Below are 23,019 nucleotides of genomic sequence, written 5' to 3'. Positions count from 1 at the left end.
TCCTCACTTGTGAAATGGGTGTACATGGATAAGAACTGCTGTGAGGGCTTGATGAGATAATGTATGTGAAGGCACCTTATAAACTGTAAAGAGAGATATGCCTGTGGGGGATTTTCACGGATGCTGGAGGGTGTTAAAACTTTCCTGAGTGATGTCTTCACTCCCGCGGTTCCCCCACTTTCCTCTGCGATTCTGGACATCCACATTCTTTCAAGGGAAGCACCAATATTGTGTCCCTGATTCTACCATGTTACACTGATGGAAATATGCCTTGGACAGCGTTTATACAAAGATAAGGATGATTTTGCTCACTCTCAGTGCTTTTTTTTCTCTTCTTTTCCAGTTGTTGCTAGATTTATGGAAGGAGAATTCAGAGCAGAGTTAATAAGTCAATTAAATTTCATTTAGTTTACAAAATACCCTCCATTTTCAAACCGCCCAAGAAACAAAACTACATCTACTCACACAAATTGCAACGCTTTTCTCTGAATAAACAGTTTCTTTTTGTGTTTTATTGTTTTTATGTCCTCAAAGGACAGAGAGATTCACCAGCCTTGGAGTTTCGGTAATTTAAGAGCAATCATTTGCTTTTTCTAATTTGTCCTAATGAGTCCACATTTTTTCTTTATCAGACCCATTTTCTCTGGCAAAAGGTCATCACGGGCAATCAGCCATGTCTGCTGGGTATAAATTGTTTTCATAACAATTTTCATTTGCTTTGGAAAATGCGCCAGGCTGAAAACATGGTCACTTTGTATCTATGACAGCGTGCATCCTACATCCCCCACTTACTCCAGAGGATCAACTTTCCAAAGAATGATAAGCCCTGGAGCCAGCTGATGCTGTGGCTGACCAGATGCTTTCTCTGCCTGAAGTTTTGCTTCCAGACCCTACCTTCCAGATCTACAAGGCTGTCTAGTCTCCTCTCTGGCTTCACCCACGGATCTAGGTCCCATTATTACTCTCCTCCCACCTCCGTGTTCTTGCCTACGACTTGGACATTAATTCCCCTTCCTTCTGTGCCTTCTTGGCTGAAGGCTGGTCAGGCCTACACTCACCCCCAGTCTTGGCTCTCAGAGGTCATGGGTCAAGCCCTGGGACCCTGTGACAGTCAGTCAGAGGGGCTAGGAGAAATTCAAAAAACACTGCAATTAATATTTTATCTTAATTCTCCAAAAGCTCAAGCATGTAGTCTGCTGATAGATTGAGCAAATATTGCTGAGCATCTACTTTGTGACTGGGCACAAAGATCACATCCCTGCCCACGTGGTGCTTATGGTCCAGCGGTGGAGACGGACAGGTGTATGAGAGACTATACCACTGTTGTGGGACGTGCAGACACGTCGGGGGAGCAGGCTGTCAGGATGAAAGTTTCTGCTCTGGCTCAAGGCAAACAGACAACATTCTAAAGGAGAGTCTAGACCAGCTGTCTAATAGGAAAATAATGTAAGCCACCAATGCAATTAATTTTTTAAAAACAATTTAAAACAGTAAAATTAACTTTCTTTTTCTTGTAGCGTTCAGTTTCAAGAATTTTAGCACATGGAATAGATTCATGTATCCACCATCACAGAGCACAGAATGATTCCATTACCCCAAAAAGCTCCCCGGGCTATCTCTGTCATCACAGCCTCCCCCCACTATAATCTCTGGCAACCACTCAACTGTTTTCTATCACTACCATGGGTGTTTTTAAGCATTTCAAATAAATGGAATCATACAGTATATATACTTTTGTGCTTGGCTTCTTTCACTCAGCATAGTGTCTTGAAGGTTCATCTAAATTGTTATGTTTATCAACAGTTTGTTTCTTTTTACTGTGAGTAGTTTTTTATGGTACGGATGTGCTACAGTTTGGTTATCCATTCACCCACTGAAGAGGATTTGAATTGTTTCCAGATTTTGGCTATCACAGGTAAAGCTGCTGTCTAAAATGCAATAGGCTGGGTGATTCACAGACAACAGAACTTCATTTCTCACAGTTCTGGAGGCTGGAAGTCCAAGATCGGGGTGCCAGCATGGTTGGGTTCTGATGGGGACCCTCTTCCAAGTTGCAGACTGCTAAGTTTTTGTATCCTCACGTGGCAGGAAAGAAGGTGAGAGAGCTTCCTGGGGTTCCTTCTGTAAGGGCACTAACCCCATTCATGACAGCTCCATGCTCATGACCTAATTTCCCCTCAAAAGCCCCACTTACAAATACCATCACACTGGGGATCAGATTTCAACATAAAATATTTGAGGTGTGGATCACAAACATTCAGGCCATGACAGCTTCGATAAACATTTGTGTGCAGGTGTTTGTGTAAACACAGATTTTCATTCCTCTAGGGTGAACATCCAAACCTAGGGGTAGGATTGCTGGGGTACATATGGCAAGTGTGCATTTACCTTTATAAGAAACTGCCAAACCTTTTTCCAGAGTGGCTGTACCATTTTGCATTCCCAGCAGCAATTTATGAGCATTTCAGATGCTCCGCAGCCTCACCAGCACTTGGTGTTATCAGCATTGTAATTAGCCATTCTCCCGGGGGTGAAATGGGATTTATTGTGATCTTAATTTGCATTTCTCTAATGACTAGCAAGGTTGAACCTCTTTTCACGTGCTTATTTGACTCCCTTTTTGTGAAGTGTCTATTCAAATTCCTTGGCCAGTTTCTTGCACTTTGAGAATTCTTTGTATATTCTGGATACAAATCCTATGTCAGGTACATAGTTTGAAAATATTTCTTCCCTCTCTGTAGCTTGCCTCTTAATTCTCTTGTCGAGTTCCGTGGAGCAAAGCTTTAAAATTTGTATGAAGTCTGACTTATCAACTGTTTTCTTTTATGGATCATACTTTCGGTGTCATTTGTTAGGAGCACCACATACTTAAAAATTTCTAGGAGCCATGTTTAAAAAAGTACAAGGAAACAGGCAAAATGAATTCTAATAATATTTTTTATTTAACCCAATATTTTCAAAATACTGTAATTTCAGTACTTAATCATTTTAAAATTATTAAGGAGCTATTTTACTTTCTTTTTTTGTACTTAGTCTTCAAAATCCATTGGGTATTTTATACTTATGGGCCATCTCAGTTCCAACTGGCCACATTTCAAGTCCTCAATAGCCACGTGTTGCTAGTGGCTACCATATTGGAAAGCTCAGAGCTGAATCATGCGATAAGTTTTCGAAGGTGATGATTGATAAATCTTGAGCGCCTCACCCATATTGAAGGTACAAAAAGAAGAGGAATCAGAGATTTGGAGAGGGTTTGTGGAAAGAATTTCTTCAGAGAAACCACGCTGTGAGTCCTACCCTCCTACCCCAGAGAGAGGTGGGATCTGCCTCTTAATCCTAAACCAGATGAGAAGGACCACGAGGAGAGGAAGTTTGGGGAAGAGGAGCTTTGGGAGGCGATGGTGCTATGCTGGGAGCCCCAAGGGGAGGATTGTGGGATACCTGCCTCTTGCCTCAAGTCTTGAGAAAGAGCTTATTGGGTCATTTGGAGAGCTTAATATACATCTCCTCTGGTTTGAGAAATACCGTTCACAGGTGTTTGATTTACAGCTAAGAAACCCAAAGGTTGAGAGACTGACAGAAGTAGCCTGGGGCAGCCTAGAAGTTGCTGTGTTTGGAAGCTCTACATGCCCATCTGTTGGGATAAAGAATAAGTGAGAGTTTCCTGGGAATGTGCAAGAGAGGAAGCCAGTGTGAGTGCCTCTCCAGGAGGGTCACCTGGCCACTGGACCGGGTGTCACCCAATGCCTCGGAACTTAAGAAGGGCCACTGACTGCCCTAGGCAGAGATACATTTGCCCTCATCAAGAGGGCTGCAGCCGAGAGAGAGCAGGGTCCCCAAAGAACCCAAAAGAGAAAAGGAAGAAATTAGCTTTAAACATCTGCTGAGTTCAGAGAACAGCAATGTTAGGTCTCCATGTACCAGTCAAAAGAGAACTTTCTGACTCCCCTTACCCTAATTTGCATTTCATTCCTGGAGGACTCAGAAAGGTGGTAGCGGGATGGGTGAGAAATAGAACAAAGATGAGGAAAAAGAGCAGGATTACCAGGTCCCTCTACTCCGACTGCAGGCTTCCTATCTGCCGTAGTCTGGAGGAGGCTAAGTGGGAAAGCCTCAATTTTACTATTTTCTTTTCTCTTTTATTGACGTATAGTCAGTTTACAATGATGTGTTAACTTCCGGTATACAACACAGTGATTCTGTTATATAAATGTATATAAATTCCTTTTCACATTCTTTGTCATTATAGGCCATTACAAGGTATTGAATATAGTTCCCTGTGCTGTGTTGAGCTATTTTATATATAGTAGTTAGTATCTACAAATCCCAACACCCAGTTTATCTTTCCGCCTGCCCCCCTTTTCCCCCTGGTAACCACAGGTTTGTTTTCTATGTCTGTGAGTCTGTTTCTGTTTTGTAAATAAGTTCATTTGTGTCATTTTTAAAGATTACACATACAAGTGATATCATTTGGTATCTTTCTTTCTCTTTCTGGAAAAGCACCAACTTAAAATTAGATTTAGAGGTTTGATTATTATCTGGGACAGGATGTTTAAATTACTAAACCTAAATTAGGTTGTGACTTTGGTGAATGTAGTAAGACTTTGTGCTTCTCCCCTGTTTGATGTCATGATCTCATGCCTTCTAGATTTCCATTTGTTCCTTCTGTAATGCATCCTGCTGCCTGACTCCAGGTGTAGCCTACTCATGAATCTCAGCTCTGATCATGACACGCTCCTTCTCACAAGCCTGTTGTGTGCAAACCTCTACAGGCTCCCCATAGAGTAGAAGAAGATGCTTCCTCTACTCAGTCCAAAGGCAACACTGTGGTGGTTGCGGTGGGGGTTGATGGTGGCAGTGGTAGGACAAGGAATGGCAGAGAGCACGCTGTCTCAGGTGCTCCCGGGACCCTTGCCCAGAAAGTACAGGTGGAGTTTAGCTTGTTTGCCATGGGGATCAGTTGCAATCAAGCACATTGGTAAGTGAAATCGATCAATTCGAAATGCTGCAATACTGTTAGATTGTCATTGAGTAAAAGCAAAGTAGCTAGTCAATCAATCATCAAATGGGTTTGATGGAAAATATGAGACTAGGTTGGGGGAATCGTTAATTCAAGAACTATTTATTGAGCTAAGCATCTTGCTAATATGACAGTGTAGTAGTCACAGCTCCCGCCCTCATGGGGTTTGCAGTTTGTTAGGTGAGATGTTTGCAAGAAAGTATAGTGATGTGTAAGGATTGTTATGATAGAGGAAGGGCTGAATGCCTCGGATGCCCATGGAAGGGGCTATATTGTGAGGCCTAAAGTCTTACAATTTGGGGTGTCTATCATTCCGGGATCAAATCTACAACTATACATAGACCCGGAAAGGAAACAGATATCAGAGGATCCCAGCCCCCAAGAAAAATAGGAAAAGAAATAGCATTGTTGGGTAGGAACACAATGAGGAAGGTGAAGGCAGGAAAGGAGCTGAAGCGTCCGAGGATGAGTGAGGAAGCAGGATGACACTCATCAATCATGGAAGGAAAAAAGGGACCAAAGAATTATCATTTGCTTTTTAAAACATTTATTGATCCCCCTGCAATAGCAATAAAACATTCATCTCTTCCAGATAATGGCTAAAAATGGGTTAGTTTGAGGCAGCCTTCCTGGGGTGGCTGTGAGAATGCCCCTCTCCGATTTCTGGAGGCTGGGAATGTAACTGACCAGCAGCCCCTTTGCTGAGCTCTGAAATCCTTCACGTGCTTGCTGGAGGCCACTCTTCCTATAGGCTGTCCCCAGCCAACGACAGGACACGACAGGGATACCAAAGCAGGCTTGCTCCTAGGAGACACGGGCCCTTCTGATGGATAACTTTGGCTTGAGAACCTCTCCACAGTCTGCTGTACTGTCCTTAAAATCTCACTGCCATCCAGGACGTTTCCACTGAAACTTCCTTCTCTCCTTTCTGCAGGATTAGACCTATATCCCAGCCTCTCCCGGTACCCTTCCTACATTTTCCCCCAGATTCTTCCCCTAGGAAAATTTTTGCACATTGAATCTCAGAGGACTAATGCACCTTCTCAAAAGAGTGCTCCAAAGAGAATGCTAATAGGTGTATTTTTTTAGGCACCTTTCCCCCCCCCCCCCCAGGAACCATCAGTTGCTGTCAGGGTGGGTGCAGCTGGGGAGGAGAGCCAAACCACGCTATGTGGCATCACACACACCTGTCTGAAAACTTGGCTCATCCACTTAAGGGTGAGTGATCTGGGGCAACTCACTTATTATCTTCAGTTTCCTCCTCTGTAAAAGGGCTACTCATTTTTCCCTCACAGGCTTTTTTGGTGGGGATGAATTGAGATCATGCATATAAAGGCTTACTCAGTATCTGAAAAATATTTGGGCTGGCTTCTGAGGCCTTCAGCCCCTTTTTCCTTCACACTTGCTCTCTGTTGGAGAAGGCAGGCAACGCAAATGCGTGTGGTCCCCTTGCGTATGAGGTGCCTTGCTGTGCCGTCCTTCTAATACTGCTTCAGCAAGGAGCTGCCTCCCCAAGAAGCCGTCCCTGATTACCACAGCCCTGGGGTTGAGTGACGTCTTTTGCATCTTTCTTTGGCCTCCTGGTAGTGTCCCTCTCTTGGTTCTGATTGTGCAGGACCCTGTGTGGTTTGCAGGGAATCTCTCCAGCCCCTCTCCTCCAGGAACTGCTGCTCCTCCACCCACATGCTCACCTTGGGAGCCAGGTGGGCGTGCTGTAATTCTCTCCCCTGAGCGCCGCCAATTGTCCCAGCGGTGGCTCCTGTCTTGAAATGAGCCACCAATGCCTTCCTTAGGAATTCTGGATTCAGAACTAGGAGTGTCAGATTTGTCTCTCTCTGGGGGCAGCTGAGGTCACCACACCTTAAGCTCTGAGGCTATTGGCAGCCCAGCCACGTGTTCCATTGTGTAGGGGGAGAAAGCCAGGCTCCAAGGAGATGAAAGAACGTGGCTGTCATGCAAGAGAGGGAGACAGAGAGAAGGAGAGAGGTCCAGCTGCACTTAAGTCCTGGGTTCTGGTTATTTTGGTTTCTGTGGGACATCCCAACATTCTTCAGCCAACTACCTCCTTGCTTAAGCCAGTTTAAATAGGACGTCTGTCCCCACACACAGAGTCCTGAGTGACGAAGGTGTGTCTTTGTTCCATGTGCCTATCCTGACTTCCCACCTTGACTGTGAGCCTCTCGGGGGCACAGACTACTCCCCTCCCTCACTTGGCTTCTGCCCACAGTGCCCGGAATAGTGCTTGGCCCTTGCAGCTGCTCCAGACAGATGTGTGGTTGACAACGAAGCTAAATCAAATATTCCGCTCAAGGAACGTTTCTATATATTCCACGCATGAAGTCACAGGACCACTTTAATCTATGCTTTAAATGCTGGTCTGAACATGCTAAAAATGTTTTGTGGCAAGGACTGTGGGACCTTTTGGAAAAGAGCTCTTGGCAGGTATTTTGTACGAGGCGTGATGGAGTTTCAGGTTGATGGGTGTTGCTAGGAGAATCACTGCACTTAAAATGAAACCATGTCACCACCCACTGCACCCCAGGCTCCCCCGCCCCCCTTCCCTTCCTGGCTCCACCAATCAGTCTATTTATAACTGCCAATACTGAGGACACTGAGGCCACAACCTGGCTCCTCTGTGGTTATAGCTGTGCAGAGGGCTTGATTCTTTCTGAAGGATCTTTGCACACTGGACTCTTCTTTAAGGTGTAAAATCCACGAAGACAGACATTTGGTTTTATATTTCATACACAGCCTAGCCTGGGTGGCATTTTCCAAGAAAACATCTTGGATTCAGATCTGCCTATATTTATTCCCTGCCTCCGTAAGCCTGGGCCTGAGGTCTTTTTCACAGACTCTCTCATTTAGCCCAGGGACTCCATGACCCAGGACTCGTGATCTCCATTGTACAGATAAGCAAGCAGAGAGGTCAAGCGACTTGTACCAGGTCACACAGCTAGCTGATCAGTGGCTGAGCGAGGGTTTGACTCTATGTCTAGTTCTATTTCTGTCATTATATGTAGGATAATAAAGGATGGAGGAACCTCAGGGCTGAGCTCTTTCAAAAATGAATCCCACAAGTTGGGAAAAAAGTAGTGCCAAGTGAGTTTCCTCTATCTGATTCTGCAACATGAGCCAGGCTGGGACTTGGCTGAGCTGACTGGACTCTCATCTCCATGCAAAATTTAAGGACTGCCCAAAAACTCAGTCATCAAGACAAATAGCATTTTAATACGGTATTTTTCAAAATTAAAATTAATTTTAAACACCTATGATGAAAAAAAATCAGCATTTTTGTTAAAGTGGGCTCTGTTGACATGGCCAGGATTAGGGAGAGGTGAACCAGACGAACTGTGCAACCGAACCTTGAAATGTATGGAAGACGCTGCTATGAATTCACCCAAAGCCGTTTGTCTTCCTCCTTGGCTTAGAGATGACTCATGTCTCATTCTCCTTTGCAGGTGGGTGTGGCCCTGTGACTAAGTCCTAGCCAAAGGCACGCCGCTGGAATTGACATGAGCCACTCCAGACCAGACATGAGAAACTCTAACATTCAGTTCTCCGTGTTCTTTCCCTCTCCTGGCTTGATATCAATGAGCAGAGTGACCTCAAAAGGCAATGACTAAAAATGACAGAAACACCAGATTAAAAAAAAACCCTGGGAAATGGAGTCATTAGTGGAGGAAAGCAGCCTGCTGAGGTCGGATCAAGACTTTTTGGACTTCAAGGAAATTAAAAAAAATTAATATCATATATTTAAAACCCTTTTTTTACTTAAAAAATCTGTTATCCTACTAAAGTTTTGAGGGTTTTAGGCTCCAGCAACTGGCATTACCTTAACTAATACAGAATTTGGTACCAGAAGTGGGATATGGGTATTATAAAAACTTAAAATATGTGACAGCACCGTGGCAGTCAGGTGGCATGCAGCAAGGAAACTGATCTTAGAGGCTGGAAATATGGAGACCTGTCACATACAGGGACAAACCTTTGGTACAACTGGCCCCTGTGATAACTTGGAAGGCAGACCACGTGCCCACTGAGCCTCTTGCTTGAGGGGACACAGTTGGAGAAAGCCAAAGTGATAATGTGCTGGGTTTACTCCCTGCTTTTGGCAATGTATTGCGAGAAAGAGATGAGCTCAAGAGAGATTTGTCTGGTTAGCCTTATGTCAACTCCTGAGCCCCTGAACTTGCACAGGAAGAAAGCAGCTGCCAAAGTTGCACAGGCTTAAAGAGGGAATATTCTTCTGCACCCACTTCAGATGTGGCCACAGAAGGTAATGGACAAAGAAGAATGTCTGATAGCCCAGAGTCAGGAACCACAAAGTGTAACAAATACGGGCGCTTCACCCAGAGAGCAGAGTCAGCATCTAATTAAGGAAATTTCCCTTCTGCGAGGGCAGACACACCTCTCCTCACTCCTCCAAACCGTGATGGCAGATTACTTATCTGGGCCTCTCTCATCTCACCCTCACTGAGCCCTGTGTTCCTTGATGCCTGAAGTGGTATGCAACCTGTTGGTGAGACTACGGTGAGATTAGCATTTCCCATCCCACTAGCAAATAATAGAACCTTTTCTGAAATACAATAGACACCAGGAGCCTTTAAAATGCTTATACTTTTTTGACCCATAATTCCATGTCTGGGAATTCTTGTTCAAGGAAATAATCTGACATGAAAATAAAGGTTTAAACAAAAAGGTATCCAACACATTGTTACTCAAAGGACCAAAAAAAAAAAAAAAAGTAGACTTCCTAGGTACCCAATAGTGAATTAAATAAATGAATTCATAAATTTATAGTATATTTGTAGGGTGGATCAGTCTTCACCCATTAACTTTTTTTTTTTTTTGGATAGGGAAAGTTTTTAATGACTCTGGAAAATGCTTCGAATGCAAATTGTGTGTATGCTAACATTTCAACTATGTAAAAGATATACACACAGAAAAAAGGTAGAAAGGGGCTATGTTAAAATGTACTGGTGATGTTATGGGGAATTACACGATCTACTAGTGGTAATATCTTGAAGTTTTTGATAATATACAGATTTTCCACAACAGGCAGAGATTGCTTTTATAGTTTGGGGAAAACAACCTCCCTTGAAAAAGAAACAGTTGATGAAATCATGAGGTCTTTTTAGGCTTGCGCATCTTCCAGTTCGAACAGCGGGCTCAGTGTGCCTAGGACGACGTTGGCCCGAGAATCAGGGGCCGAGGTCTAGATTCATTTGTTGTGTGATCTCCCACGCAGCTTGGGCCTGTTCTCCCATTTGTACAAAGAGGGGACCTTCAGGGGACAACATTGAATGTCCTTTCTGTCCCGTTAAGAAGTTCATATACAAATGTGCTGAATCACACCCCCCTCCCCTGTAGTTTATCATTCCTTTCCATTCCTTGAGGTAAAACCAACTCCGAATCTTGGAGCCTGACAGACTCTGAAATTGGCCCTCATTTTAATTCTCAAGTTCTTAGCATGAGAGCAACATTCAATATGGTTCGGAAATATCTCATGCAAAAAAGTGCCAGAGTCATAGACTGAAATATTTATTTGAATATAAATGAACTCAGATTTGCCAAAATACGTTCCCCCTGTTGTCATGGACACAAACGCCTGACTTTCTGATTTGCATTCCTTTTCTAATGGGTACAGTGTGTTTCAGCTCCTCCTTGGTTGGTGCCGGGGTTGGCGATGAGAAACTCGCCATTCTGCGAGCTCCCCAAAATGTCAGGCAGTGGGGAACTTTTGTGCCTTTGATTCTGCTTCTCTTACCAGCTGGAAAGAAGTTTGTGTCCCTGTGGGGTCAGGATGTGGCTCACAAGACTCCTGACCCCTCCCTGCTCGCTCCCCTGCAGTGGATTTTAGAGGTGCCCAGGTGCCTGCAGCCGCTCTCCATCTCTTTTCCAGCCCAACCCTTCCTGCCTCTTGGGGAGCTCACCTTTGCTTGCTTGTTCTCTAACAGTGAGAAGGCAGGAATTCTGGTGGAGACATTCCTGGTCCCTGACAACATCGGCCCCTTCTTTTATGGGCTCCCTCTCGACCCTGCATTGCCATCTGTCCCTCCCTCCCAGCTCAGACCCTCACAATCACGTTCTCCCTTTTTCTCTTTACCTCAAAAGATACGGCCCCCAAATCCTCCCCATTCTACCTCCTCTTGATACCCCTGCTTCCCTGAGCATCCTTCCAATATGTTTTTTACATAATAGGGAGAAAAGTCTTTCCAAAATGCTAATGGGATCTTGTCATAATCTTTCTTAAAACCCTTTAATGTCTTGACCCTGATAATGAGATAAAGCCCCAAATCCTTACCATGGCTTTCAAGGCCCTGTTCTGTCTCCCTTTTCAATTTCATCCTAAGCCACCCTCTCCCGTGCTTGCTGTATTCCTGGCCATCTTTGTGGTTTTCTGCTATACCATGCTCCTTCCTGCCCCACGGCCTTTGCACATGCTGTTCCTGCACTTGGAACACGTTGCTCCTGCCCCCTGAGCAGATACTTCTCAGTTTTCAGGTCTTACTTTACATACTGATGTTCAGGGAAGCCCTCTCCTATCCCCTTATGTGTTCCCTAGCTTTATGTACCCACCACCCTCTGGCCTTTCCCTCTATAGATTTTGGAATGAAATACTTATCTAATGTCTCTCTCCTCTGCCAGCCACAAGCTCAGTGATGGTTGGAATCATGTCTATTCAGTACACCATTCTCTCTCCAGTCTTTGTGGAGCATCAGGGACATGGTAGGTGCCAATTAGTGATTTAAATGACAATGAATTCTTCAGAATGATTGTCAGAATAAATTTCTGAATCACAAATATGATCACATAAACCCCCAACCCACTACTCTCCCCTTCCCAGACAAAACCAAGAAACTCAAAACTTAACCCTGGGCTCGCTGCTTATTGAGAAAAAGGCTAAGCTCTCTAGCATCACACAAGGCCTGGTACAGTCTGACTCCAGCCTGCCTTTCCAGCCTCCTGCTAGACTCTCTGAGCCCCGGGCATACCCAGCCCTCCAGAGTCTCCTGACCCACCTGAGGCTTCCCTGCCCTTCCGGCTGGATTCTTCTTTCCTCTTCTCTCAATGGAGAACTTCAACACGCCCTTCAAACCCCAGCTGGGATGAAGGAACCAAGGCCTGCCCCCTCCTGCAGGAAGCCCGTCCTACCACCCAACCAGCTGGTCCAGTCCTGCCGGGTAGTGCCATTCATCTATCAGTTTTAGTCTATTTCACCCTTGTGGGGGTCACGGGACAAGAACCTCGTCTTATCCCCTGAGTCTCACTTGTGCCCAGGGCAGGGTCTGGCCCACAGTGCCAAGAGGATATGTTTTCTTCCCTCTCCCCTTATGTCCTCTCTGCACAGAGAAGAAAGGACACATGCCTCCCTTCTCACCTGGGGAAAGGACCCCTCTAATTCCTTTCTAACTGCACCACCCATCACACGGTGATCATCTGGTCAGACTCAGGACATCTTCTAAAACAAATTGTACTAGTGGGTGGGGTGTCTGTGCCTTCCCGGCAGGAACAGAGGCTCTGCACCTCCCCCGCCTGTTAATCCCATCCGACGCCTGCCCCGCCACCCTCCTCTCCGCGCAGCTTCTGTGTCTGAGCCCGGGAGGAAGTCACGCAGGCCCGCTCTGAGGGGCTCCTCGTCTCAGCTTCAGGAGCGCTGAGAAAGGAAGCCTGGCTGAAGCAAAGCTTTCCTTCCTGCCTGCCTCAGCATTCCCTGCACAGTCCTGCCTAGGAGGGGGTGAGGAAGGGATGCTGGACCCATGGCCAGTTACTAGGAATAAAGGGCTGCTGCATTTTCCACTTGACTGCAGTTCTCTGCGCGTGTGCTTCACCAGCCAGGCCCCCAAGCTCCACGCTGACTCTCCATGTGGACGTTGAGAACGTAGAGTTCTCCATAAGGGGCGCCTGGGTTCAAATCCCAGCTCAGGCCACCTATTGACTGAGTGACTTCGGACAAGTCACTAGATCTCCACTTCCTCATCTGAAAAACGGGGACGTCAATGATACTGACCTCTTAAGGCTGTTGTGAGGATTAAAGTGAGAGATTCTGAGCACGATGCCTTGGCACTCCAAAAGCATCAAATAGCAATGAGCGATCCCTCCTAGGGCAGGAGTACGGTGGTTGTTTCCTGCTCAGGGCTGTATCTGTCATACCTGGAACTGAGCCTGACGCTCAGCAGGTGCTCAGTGAATGCTTACTGTATGAGTTATTATTGTTGCTCTTGTTCATAATGTGTAGGAGGTGCTCAGTAAAGCTTTAAAAGTGAATGATGGATAGATGCATAAAAGTCTAAAGCCAGTCTCCAGGACATGGGCTCACTGGAAGATATAAAAGAGGCTGTTTCACAAAACCAAATCTATGTTCATGAACCATTTTGCAGTTATCTGAAATGCCAGCGGAATTTTCTAGGTTTGAATGGCACTGGCCTTTTGGAATCACCATGTGATGGGAGCAGGGTCACGTATTCATTACACAGGACTCATTGTGTTCTTCTCGGTCTCAAGTTCTCTTCTGGGTCCCCTGACACAGATGAACCAGGCCCGGTCCCTGCCTCAAGGAGCTCCAGGCTCACAGGTGAGAACTGGGGCAATGCCTGGGGTAGTCTTCGGTGCCTGCCATGTGTGATTCCAGCTGCAGTCCAGTCCAAGGTGCCCTGTCCTCTCTCTGGACCTTTTACGAGGGGTTTGGACCAGGTGAGCAGAGGAATCCTCTGTTTCAGGGAAAATGTTATGTGAAAGCTGAAGGTACGAAGCAGATGAAGAGGGAGCTGGTAATGGGAAGGGAGGCAGGTTCTCCCTGACCTCCTCCCCCCACCCCACCCCCAAGAATTCTGAGACTGGTGAACAAAGCCCTAACCCTCTCTGCCAGCATTATTCCTGATTCCGAGGTAATGCAACAGAAGCAGGTCTGTCCTGGACTATCTAAGGAGGCTTTCTTGTTTGGAATTTTTTTTTTTAATAAATTTTTCTTTTAAATAGTTTAGATTTAGAGAAAAAGTCTGAAGGTAGTCCAAAGAGTTCCCATGTACCCCACACCCAGTTCCCCTGTGTAAAACCTGACATTAGTATGGGACGTTTATCACAATTAATGAACCAATATGGATCATTTTCATTAACTGAAGCTCACACTTCATTCAGACTTCCTTAGTTTTTCCCTAATGCCCCTTTTCTGTCCCTGGACCCCACTGGGACTCCATGTCATCATCACGTCTCCTCAGGCTCCCCTTGGCCTTGACAGTTTCTTGGATTTTCCCTTTTGTGATGACCTTGACCCCTGTGAGGTGTACGGGTCCGGAGCTTTGTAGAACGTCCCTCCATTGGGACGTCTGATGTTTTTCTCATGATTAGCTTTTAGCTTGGAGTCGTGGGTTTTAGGGAGGAAGACGCCAGACTTGAAGTGTCATTTTCATCCCGTCCTGTCAAGGGTACAGACAATCCACGTGACTTCTCATGTTGACGTGAACCTCGATCGCCTGCTGAGGGCCTGTTGGGTCAGGCTTCTCCACTGAAAACTCACACTTCATTCCCCCCATTCGGTGCTGTCCTCCCCAGAAGGATGTCACCAGGCACAGCCCGCATGTAAGTGCTGGGAGTTACACTCCACCTCCCTGTGGGCAGAGGATCTACATCAATTTTTTGAAATTCTTCTGCCTAGGAGACTGGTTTCTTCTCCCCATTTATGCATCCGTGCACTTGTTTATTTCTGTGTGGGCTCACTGATATTTATGTTGTATTTTGGGTTATAATCCAATGCTATTTAATTTATTTTGTTGCTCAACTTGTATCCAAGGGGTTTTGATTTCAGAAGGATTGGATCTTGGATGATCCTGCCCCAGGACGGAGCACCATGGCCGGGAGACAGAGTTTAGTGTAGGAGGAGGGATGGGGACGCTAAGTGACGGGAGACCTCCGCCCCATCTGTGCTCCGTGCTGCGTAGGGTCCTCGGCAGCTGCTGCTGCTGACATTCAGGGCAGGTGGGGGAAGTGGAGGCACTCCCCCACCCCTACTCACCACCCTTGAAGAATTAGGAAAGAACTAGAGAGCTAAAGAAAGGCTGACCTGGCTGGAGCCCACTCTCAGTTCCCTGAATGGTTTTGATTACTGGACTTAAAGGGGCAGCCATGTGTACTCACACCATCTCCTGTTACTGGTGTCACATGTTGAAAAGCTTGTTAGGGAAACTGGGGAGCAAAGGAAAAGGAAAACCTTGAGAGCTTTACCTGCACGTGTACCTCAAAAGCAAGACTTCCTTTGTGGAAGAAACAGAATTAGGGTGTGTGTGTGTGTGAAGACTGGTCCTGATGATTCACAGCATCTGTAGAGGGAATGGCAGGGCCCCAGGACAAGACTCTGGTGGCTGGAGAGGGTCTAAGTTCCAGTGCCTGCCCCATCACCTATTGGCCATGTGACGCTGGGCGGGATACCTTATGTCACACATCTCTGGGTCTTGATTTCCCTCACCTGTAAAACATGGGAATTTGGAGCCAAGTGTATAAAACAACGGTATGAGTACACAGTGATAACAATGCCTTGTATTAGTTTTTTATTATGTAATAGCTGCTATATTATGTGCTTTACAGGCATCTCATTTCATCCTCATAGCAAACCTGAGAGGTCAGTGATACTGTCCCTGTTTTACAGATGTGGAAACAGGTTCAGGTATGGTGAGGCCAGCAGATCAGGGAATATTTGCCGTTGAAAAGGGAGTTTGTTACTCAGAGTTCCCAAAAGATGGAGGGTGGTGGTGGGGAGCATGCCATGCCATGCAGGGCTCCATGGAGAAGCACCAGGGCTGGTCAGGACATGCTGTCTAGTGGAAGAGAAGACAGTTGAATGCAGAGCTGGAATCTGAATCTTTGCCCCATAACTGGGACTTTCATGATTAAGGACACAGATACTGGGGCAGCTTCCCTGGGCTTGAATGCTGTGCAACTCAGGAATTTGTGTCAGCTTTCTGTGCCTCCACTTTCCCCTCTGTAAACAGGATGGGTAGTAGAGTTTGCCAAGAGAAGGGGGCTCTGTCATCTGAGAGATGGTTCTTGAAGGAAAGCTCATGTAGAGGGAACTGAGATAGCTGCAGGATGCAAATGCATAGAGTTCAAGCTCATTAATTCAGACCTCAGTGGTTTGCAGTCTAGGATGATTTGAAGCCAGTAAAATCAGGCTTCCTTTTCACTATTAATAAGAGTGTGTGTAAACAATATTAGGTGGAGAGTGCAGGAAAACTAAGGTAGACCATTGTTATCATAATATTGCAAGGTAATGTTCATTCACACAAGCAAATTATTTTCAACTACTGTGAGGCTTCTGTTTACACATAACAGTCTGCTAATTGCAGATGACTCCACTCTTCCTCAGTGCAGCTTTGGGTCCACTCTGTTAGCTTTTAGTGGGAGAACTTTTGACATCTGAAGGCAGTTAAACTGCTTTTCTTAAAAATACACTGTAATTCAGAATTTTCACTTTACCTTCGCAGTAACCAATCATTTGAGGGTCCCTGAGATTCAGGGAGGGAGCACACAGGAGAGTGCTGAGTTGGGGAGAGGCAAGCAGGTGCTAATGGCCAGCTGCAGAGAGCTTCAGAATATGGAAGTGCCCAAGCCAAGGCTTCTTAGGAGAAGTGAAGGTTGACTTGGGTCTTGAAAGATGATGGTTTTGGCTTGACTTGGGAGCTGTCCCTCAGCTCACACCTCTCTCACTTATCCTCTGTACCCCATCTATCTCTCCATGCCCCTTTCTTACCCCACTTCACCCTTCACATGATGCTAGGTTAGAGCCCAAGGACCAGCCCCTGCAGATAAGTACCACCCAATGGGGAATATGGCTGGGCTGTGTGGATATAAGAAGCCTGAGGAAGTGCCCCTCTTTTGAACTCTTAAGGCAAGATGTTACTCAGAGTTCCCAAGAGATGGGGGTGGGGTTGAGGGGGGCAATGCCATGCCACGTAGGGCTACATGGGGAAGCATCAGGGCTGGCCAGGCATGCTGTCTAGAGAACACAGTTAAATGCAGAGCTGGGATTTGAATGGAAGGAGATGGGAGGTGGGATGAGCAGTAATTCTCAAATCCGGCTGCACAGTAGAATCACCTATGAAACATTAAAAAAAACACCAGATTCCCAGGTTCTACAGCAGACAAATTAAATCAGTAGGGTAGAAAATCGCAGCTGTAGGGTTTATTACTTATACTGCTCAAGGGGCTGCTTAATCCCACTATGCCTTACATGGCTCTCAAACTTCTCTGTGTGTTTCCCCTGCCTCTCCCTCATTGATGAGCATAACTAATTCATTACTTACATTAAGTCAGCCAACCTTTGCTGAGTGTCTGGTTTATACCAGGCATGAGGCCATAATCTGGGGGTCCAAAGATGGATGCCATAACTTCTGCCCTCAGGATGTCACAGCTGGGGAGAGAGAAGCGTGAAAAGACAATGTTGCTCCAGCTTGGTTAATGCTGTCATAGATGAGGAAGCACTCTTGTGTGGGAGCACAGGAGGAGAAGGGCCACAGAGGAGGGAGCATGGGGGAGGCTGAGGAGGCAGTTCGGAGGGGATGGGGAATACTTCCTAAGAGAGAGAGAGCATCAAGGGTGAACCTTGAAAGGAAAGTAGGAATTTTCCAGGCTAAGAAGAGGGAAGGGAATTTTGGGCAGAGAGAACAGCACATACGAAGGCCAGGAAGATGAAGCCGGGTTGTGCATTTATCACTCCGTGCCAGGCACTGTGGTAAGCACTTTCTACTCATGAACTCTTCATAGTCTTCCAAGGTAAGAACTGTTTTTACCTCCAAGTTACAAATTAGGAAACTGAGGCTTAGGGAGGTTGAACGCTGTGACTAAAGTCACACAATCCATAAGTGGAGGAGTGGAGATGAGAAGCACGTGGCACCCAATCCCAGAGCAAGAGCTAGTTAAGGGGATGGGAGTGGGGTGGGAGTGTGTAGGAAGCAGGGTAGAGAGGTGCATAGCAAGGGTAACACTCACAGTGGAGTCTTATGCTTGTAGACCATTTGTATGGCACGCCATGATTGCTAAAACACATTGCTGTTCCTTTTGTGCCTAGCAGTTCCTTCTTGGACTGACTTTCAGTGCACTGCCGTTCAGCCCTCTCTAAAGCCAGTTGGATACAGGAAGGTAGCTGGGGCTCTAGGCCACTGGCAGGTCAGTTGAACTTCTGTACAGGGGCCTCCAACCTTAGAGTCCCCAGGCCAGGCTGTGGGGCTTTCTGGCTCTGATGGGGGAAGCGTTCCTCTGTGATTGCGGACAACAGAGGGCATCGTTTGGTGACTTCAGGAGTTCCTGTGGCCAAGGATTGAATGTTATTGATTTGGAGCAACAAAGACACTCATTTCGGTGCCAGCTTTGGGTCCCTGCTAAGTGCCCATGGTTTCTCTGAGGTTGTCCATGGGAGTGATACAAGTGACATAACATTTGTTAGAATGACATTCTTGTGGAAGAGCTCAGAGATTGCTTTTAAAATGCAAGAGCCCTGAACTTTGCTCTGGGTGGACCTGGTCTCCCTTTTAGCGCAATAAGTAAGTGACCCACCCCCAGGACAGGAGGGGGAGGGTGGTCTCATGGTACGCAGGGTCAAGCTGTTCCTGAGAGCTCATCAGGGGGTCATCTGTAATTCCAAGGCTGGTTTCAAGGAACAAGGACCACTTGGTATTATAACAGCTCAAGTGGAAAGCTATAATCATCTACATTACATGGACAAAAGTTAAGATGTTTAAAAAGATGCATCTCTGAGAATCTTCTCTTCCAGAGACAAATGAATTCATTTGAGGAACAGGCTCAGTCTATGTTAAACACAATGGGGATGAGAGAATTAATTAAAGGGAAGGGGCAGAATGATCTCAGTGCTTGAAGCCTTGAGCCCTGGTTAGACACATCCATGATGGCCTGATGCACCGCAGAGTGTGTTTTCTCCCGCACAATGCAATGGAGGAATGAGGCTATGACACATCATAGGAGGCATTAGGCTATGGTTCTTAGGTAGGGCTAGTCTATATGGCACCTGGGTGGGAACTGGAGAAAGGAGCCCCTTCTGGAAGGAAGCAGCCCAAGGGTGCCCAGCATGGCAAGCAATGGGAGGCAGGTTTCTCTTGTCCCTTTGCTCCCTGCTAGGTGCCTTTGTGAAAACCATACCTAGTAGCCCTGTGCGCAAGGGTCCTGCAGTGGAGGTTGGGGCCTTTGAGTGTGAGACCACTCCTTCAGGGGGTAACCTGGAGCTGACCTGAGAGCCAGATAGACCTGTGTTTGAATCCCAGCTCTGTCAGTCGTTGGATTTGTTCCTTCTTGTGTACCTTGGGAGTGGTCCGTACCTGCCTCACCAGGTTGCAGGGAGAAGACTGAGCGCAGTGACTGTCCCTCAGGGAGTGCTCAATGCAAAGGCGTGTTGGCAGGTTGTCCTGCACTGGGGGAGTTGACAGACAGCTGTTTTAAAACACAGGCTTTCTTGTTATTCAGGGGTGGTGAGGCCAACAAATCAGGACACAATTGCCATTGAAAAGACAGTTTGTTACTCACAGCTCTGAGGAGGAGGGAGCAGACCACACCCTGCAGGGCCAAATGAGGAAGCACCTGGCTCAGCCGGGAGGCAGGAGTGGGAGGAAATCAGGGGCAAGTGCCTTCATTGTAGTTTCTGGGGGATGAAACGGACAAGACAGGTCATTCAGATTGGCTAGTTTGAATAATTTCTGCAGGTTCTGGGGTGCAGGGGCTGTCCTGAGTTGTCTGGTACCTGGTCCTGGGGTGGATCTGGTTCTGAGCATCAGCCGTGAGAGAGCCCAATAAAGGAGGCGGTGCGGGGGTGGGCTTGGGTTGGTTGGTTTGATCTGAAAGGCTCGGTTGCAGGGGAGTCGTTTGCTGTCTCTAGGAATTAGAGAGCACTTGGGGGAGGCAGTCTCGCCCTGATGAGCCAGGCCCCAGTGGCTGAGCATCAAGAATACAGAAAATACGAAAATATAGTTAATGCACAAGCGAAGACAGCACACAGGTCAATGGGTGATTCCCAAGCATGGTGGTGAGGGCTGTATTCTGGTACTGGACACAAAGAAATGGGGACGTGGGGGAGAGGAGGCCGTGACCTGAGCCAGGGCTTGAAGGAGGGCACAGGGAAGGGCTTTTCCAGCCGAGGAGCAGCAGGTGTGAAGCCCAGAACTGTGAATAGATGGAAAACAGTCATGTGTGACAGAGGCACTGGGGCAAGAGGAAGTGGGGTGTGGTGTCGGGGAGACGAGCCTGCAAAGGTCTGATGGGGCCCCATTCATGAAAGGCCTTAAATGCTCTGAGAAGGGATCTGGAGCTGATCCTGTTGGAAAGTGTGTGTGTGTGTGTGTTGCAACTAAATATTCTGCGCAAGTACAAGTCCTGGCCCAAATCGACTTTCAGCAAGTTCATGGGATGGTGAGTGTCGGTCTAGAGTCTTGGTTCTCAACCCTGCCAGTGAGTCTGACTCACCTGTGAAGCTGTGCAGAAATACTGACTCCCAGGCTCCTCCCCAGGCCCGTGACAGCAGAATCTTTGAAGGAAGGGCCTGGATGTTCGTGTTTTTTAAAGGTCCTGGGCCACTGTAATAGTGGCTTGAGGGCCACTGCCTAGAGGCAGAGAGATCAGTTAAGTGGGCACTGGCACGATGGTTTAAAAGCAGTGGGTTGCGAAATCACTTTGATGAGTTGGAACCAGGCATTTTTACAACACAACATTGTAGAATAAAACACAATCAGAATGCATCACGTGAATAAAGTACTGTCTCACAGAGACTTAAGTTCCACATACATACATATACACATACACACTAACGTGTGGACTGGGTGGCAGTGTGAAATAAATTTTGAAATAAATTTTGATCTTGTTCAAAAACCTAGAGAGGAGAAGGTGGACTCAATCCCACCCGGTGCCCCAGGCTACGGGGCATGTTCAGATACTCTGCGCTCTCAGGTACCTTCCCTTCTGAAGGGCAGGGACCACACCTTGGTCCTCTCTTTGTCCCTCTGCCTCAGGCTGGAACAACCATGTGGCTGGACCGGAGCAGCAGAAGCCAAGAGGAGGTAGAATTTGTGTCCAGCCAGAGAGATCTCCCAGGTCTGCCTGCAAGAAGCCATGGGCCCGAGGACTTAGCACATCAAAGAGACCTTCTTGAAATATCTCCAGGGCCTGACACTGACAGCATCACCTGAGTATCATCTGGAGACACCTCTCATATGCCAGGGGATGTCATAAGAAGCTGGTACTGAGCCAGGCAGTGTGTTAGTTTCTTATTGCTGCTGTAATGAATGCCCACAGACTTACTGACTTCAAAGAGCACAGATTTATTCTCTTCCCACTTTGGAGGTGAAAAGTCCAAAATGGGTTTCATTTGTCCAAAGTAAAGGTGTTGGCAGTGCTGCATTCCCTTAGAGGCTCTTCAGGAGAATCCACTTACTGCCTCATCTAGATTCTAGCGTGGCCTGTATTCCTCTGCTTCTGGCCCCTTCCTTCATTTCCAAAGCCACAGTGTAACATCTTCAAATCTCTCTCTTTGATTCTGACCTTTCTGCCTCCCTCTTATAAGGACCCTTGTGATTACACCATGATGCCAATACCCTGGATAATCCAGGATTATCTCCCTTTCTCAAGATCTTTGACTAAACCACATCTGCAAAGTACTCTTTGCCATGTAAGGTAACATAGTCACATATTCCTAGACATGGTACCAAGAGGTGGACCTCTTTAGGGGACCAGTCTTCTGCCTTCCACAATATCTTTATGTCCCCATTTTTTGTTTACAATGTCTGTGTCTCCACTAGACTGTGAGCTTCTTGAGGATGAGAATTTTATAAGTTTGGCATCCCTGACATGTATCACATTGCTTAACACAGCAGCTATTAGCAAATAATGACTTTTAAAAGCATTTTTAAAATTGAAGTATAGTCAGTTTACAATGTTGTGTCTAATAATGAGTTTTGAACAAATACATCCTGACCTCTTCAACTTATGGATAAGATCACTGAAGCCTACAGAGATGAATGGTTTGTTCAAGTTTATGCAGACCTAGTGACAGAGATGGATTCTGAGTCTTTCCTGTTTCCCACCTAAATAGACAATGGCCCAAAGTCTCAGTGCACAAGATATTTTATCCTATTCCCTTGCGATGTCATTGATGTTTCTCCCAACCCTACAGGCTGGGATTGTTTAGAAGGACATGACTTATCCATACAGAATATAAGAAAGAGTCCAGGCTATGGAACCTGTGAGACCTAGGTTTCAAGCTTGCTTCCACTTTGTATCAGTTAGCTATTGCTGCATAACAAACCAGCTGGTAATCTAGTGGCTTAAAACAAAATAATTAATAATTTCTCATTAGTCTATAGGTTGGTGGGGGGTTCTGTTGATTTAGGTCTGACTTGGCTAATCTTGGCTGTGTTCGCTCATGTGTTTGTGGTCACCTAGGGTGTCAGCTGGGGGCTGGTTGCATTAGAATGGCCTAAGCTGGGACAAATCAGCTTTGTTCCATGTAGTCTCTTATCCTCCAGTGGGTAAACCTGGGCTTGTTGTCATGGTGATGTCAGGGTTCTGAGCGAGAGTAGAAGTGCACATTGTCACTTTGGCTGCATCCCCCTGGCCAAAGCAAGTTGGAGACTGGATTCAAGAGGTACGGGAATGCGTCTACTTCTTTATGGGAGGATCTACAGAGTCACACTGTTACAGGGAGAGGTGGAAAATGAGGGCCAGTTGTACAGCTAATCTACCCCATGACTTGACCCCTTGATGGGTCATGTTTTAAAATTTCATTGATCCTTAGTTTCCTCATCTGGAAAATGGGGAATAGGAATAATATTTACCACATTGTGGTGAGGATTAAATAAGATAAGACATGCAAAACTCTGAGCAGGGCCTGACAGAGCACTCCAAAAGGACAGCAGCCAGTGCTCAATAAGGCAGCAGGTACTATTACTACTGTTGTTGTTATTATTATTACTACAGAATAATTGTTCCTCTTATTATAGCAATGACAAGGA

The sequence above is a fragment of the Camelus ferus genome, chromosome 13, assembly GCF_009834535.1.
Source record: "Camelus ferus isolate YT-003-E chromosome 13, BCGSAC_Cfer_1.0, whole genome shotgun sequence".
Taxonomy (NCBI): Eukaryota; Metazoa; Chordata; class Mammalia; order Artiodactyla; family Camelidae; genus Camelus; species Camelus ferus.
Note: the sequence above shows the minus strand (reverse complement) of the source record.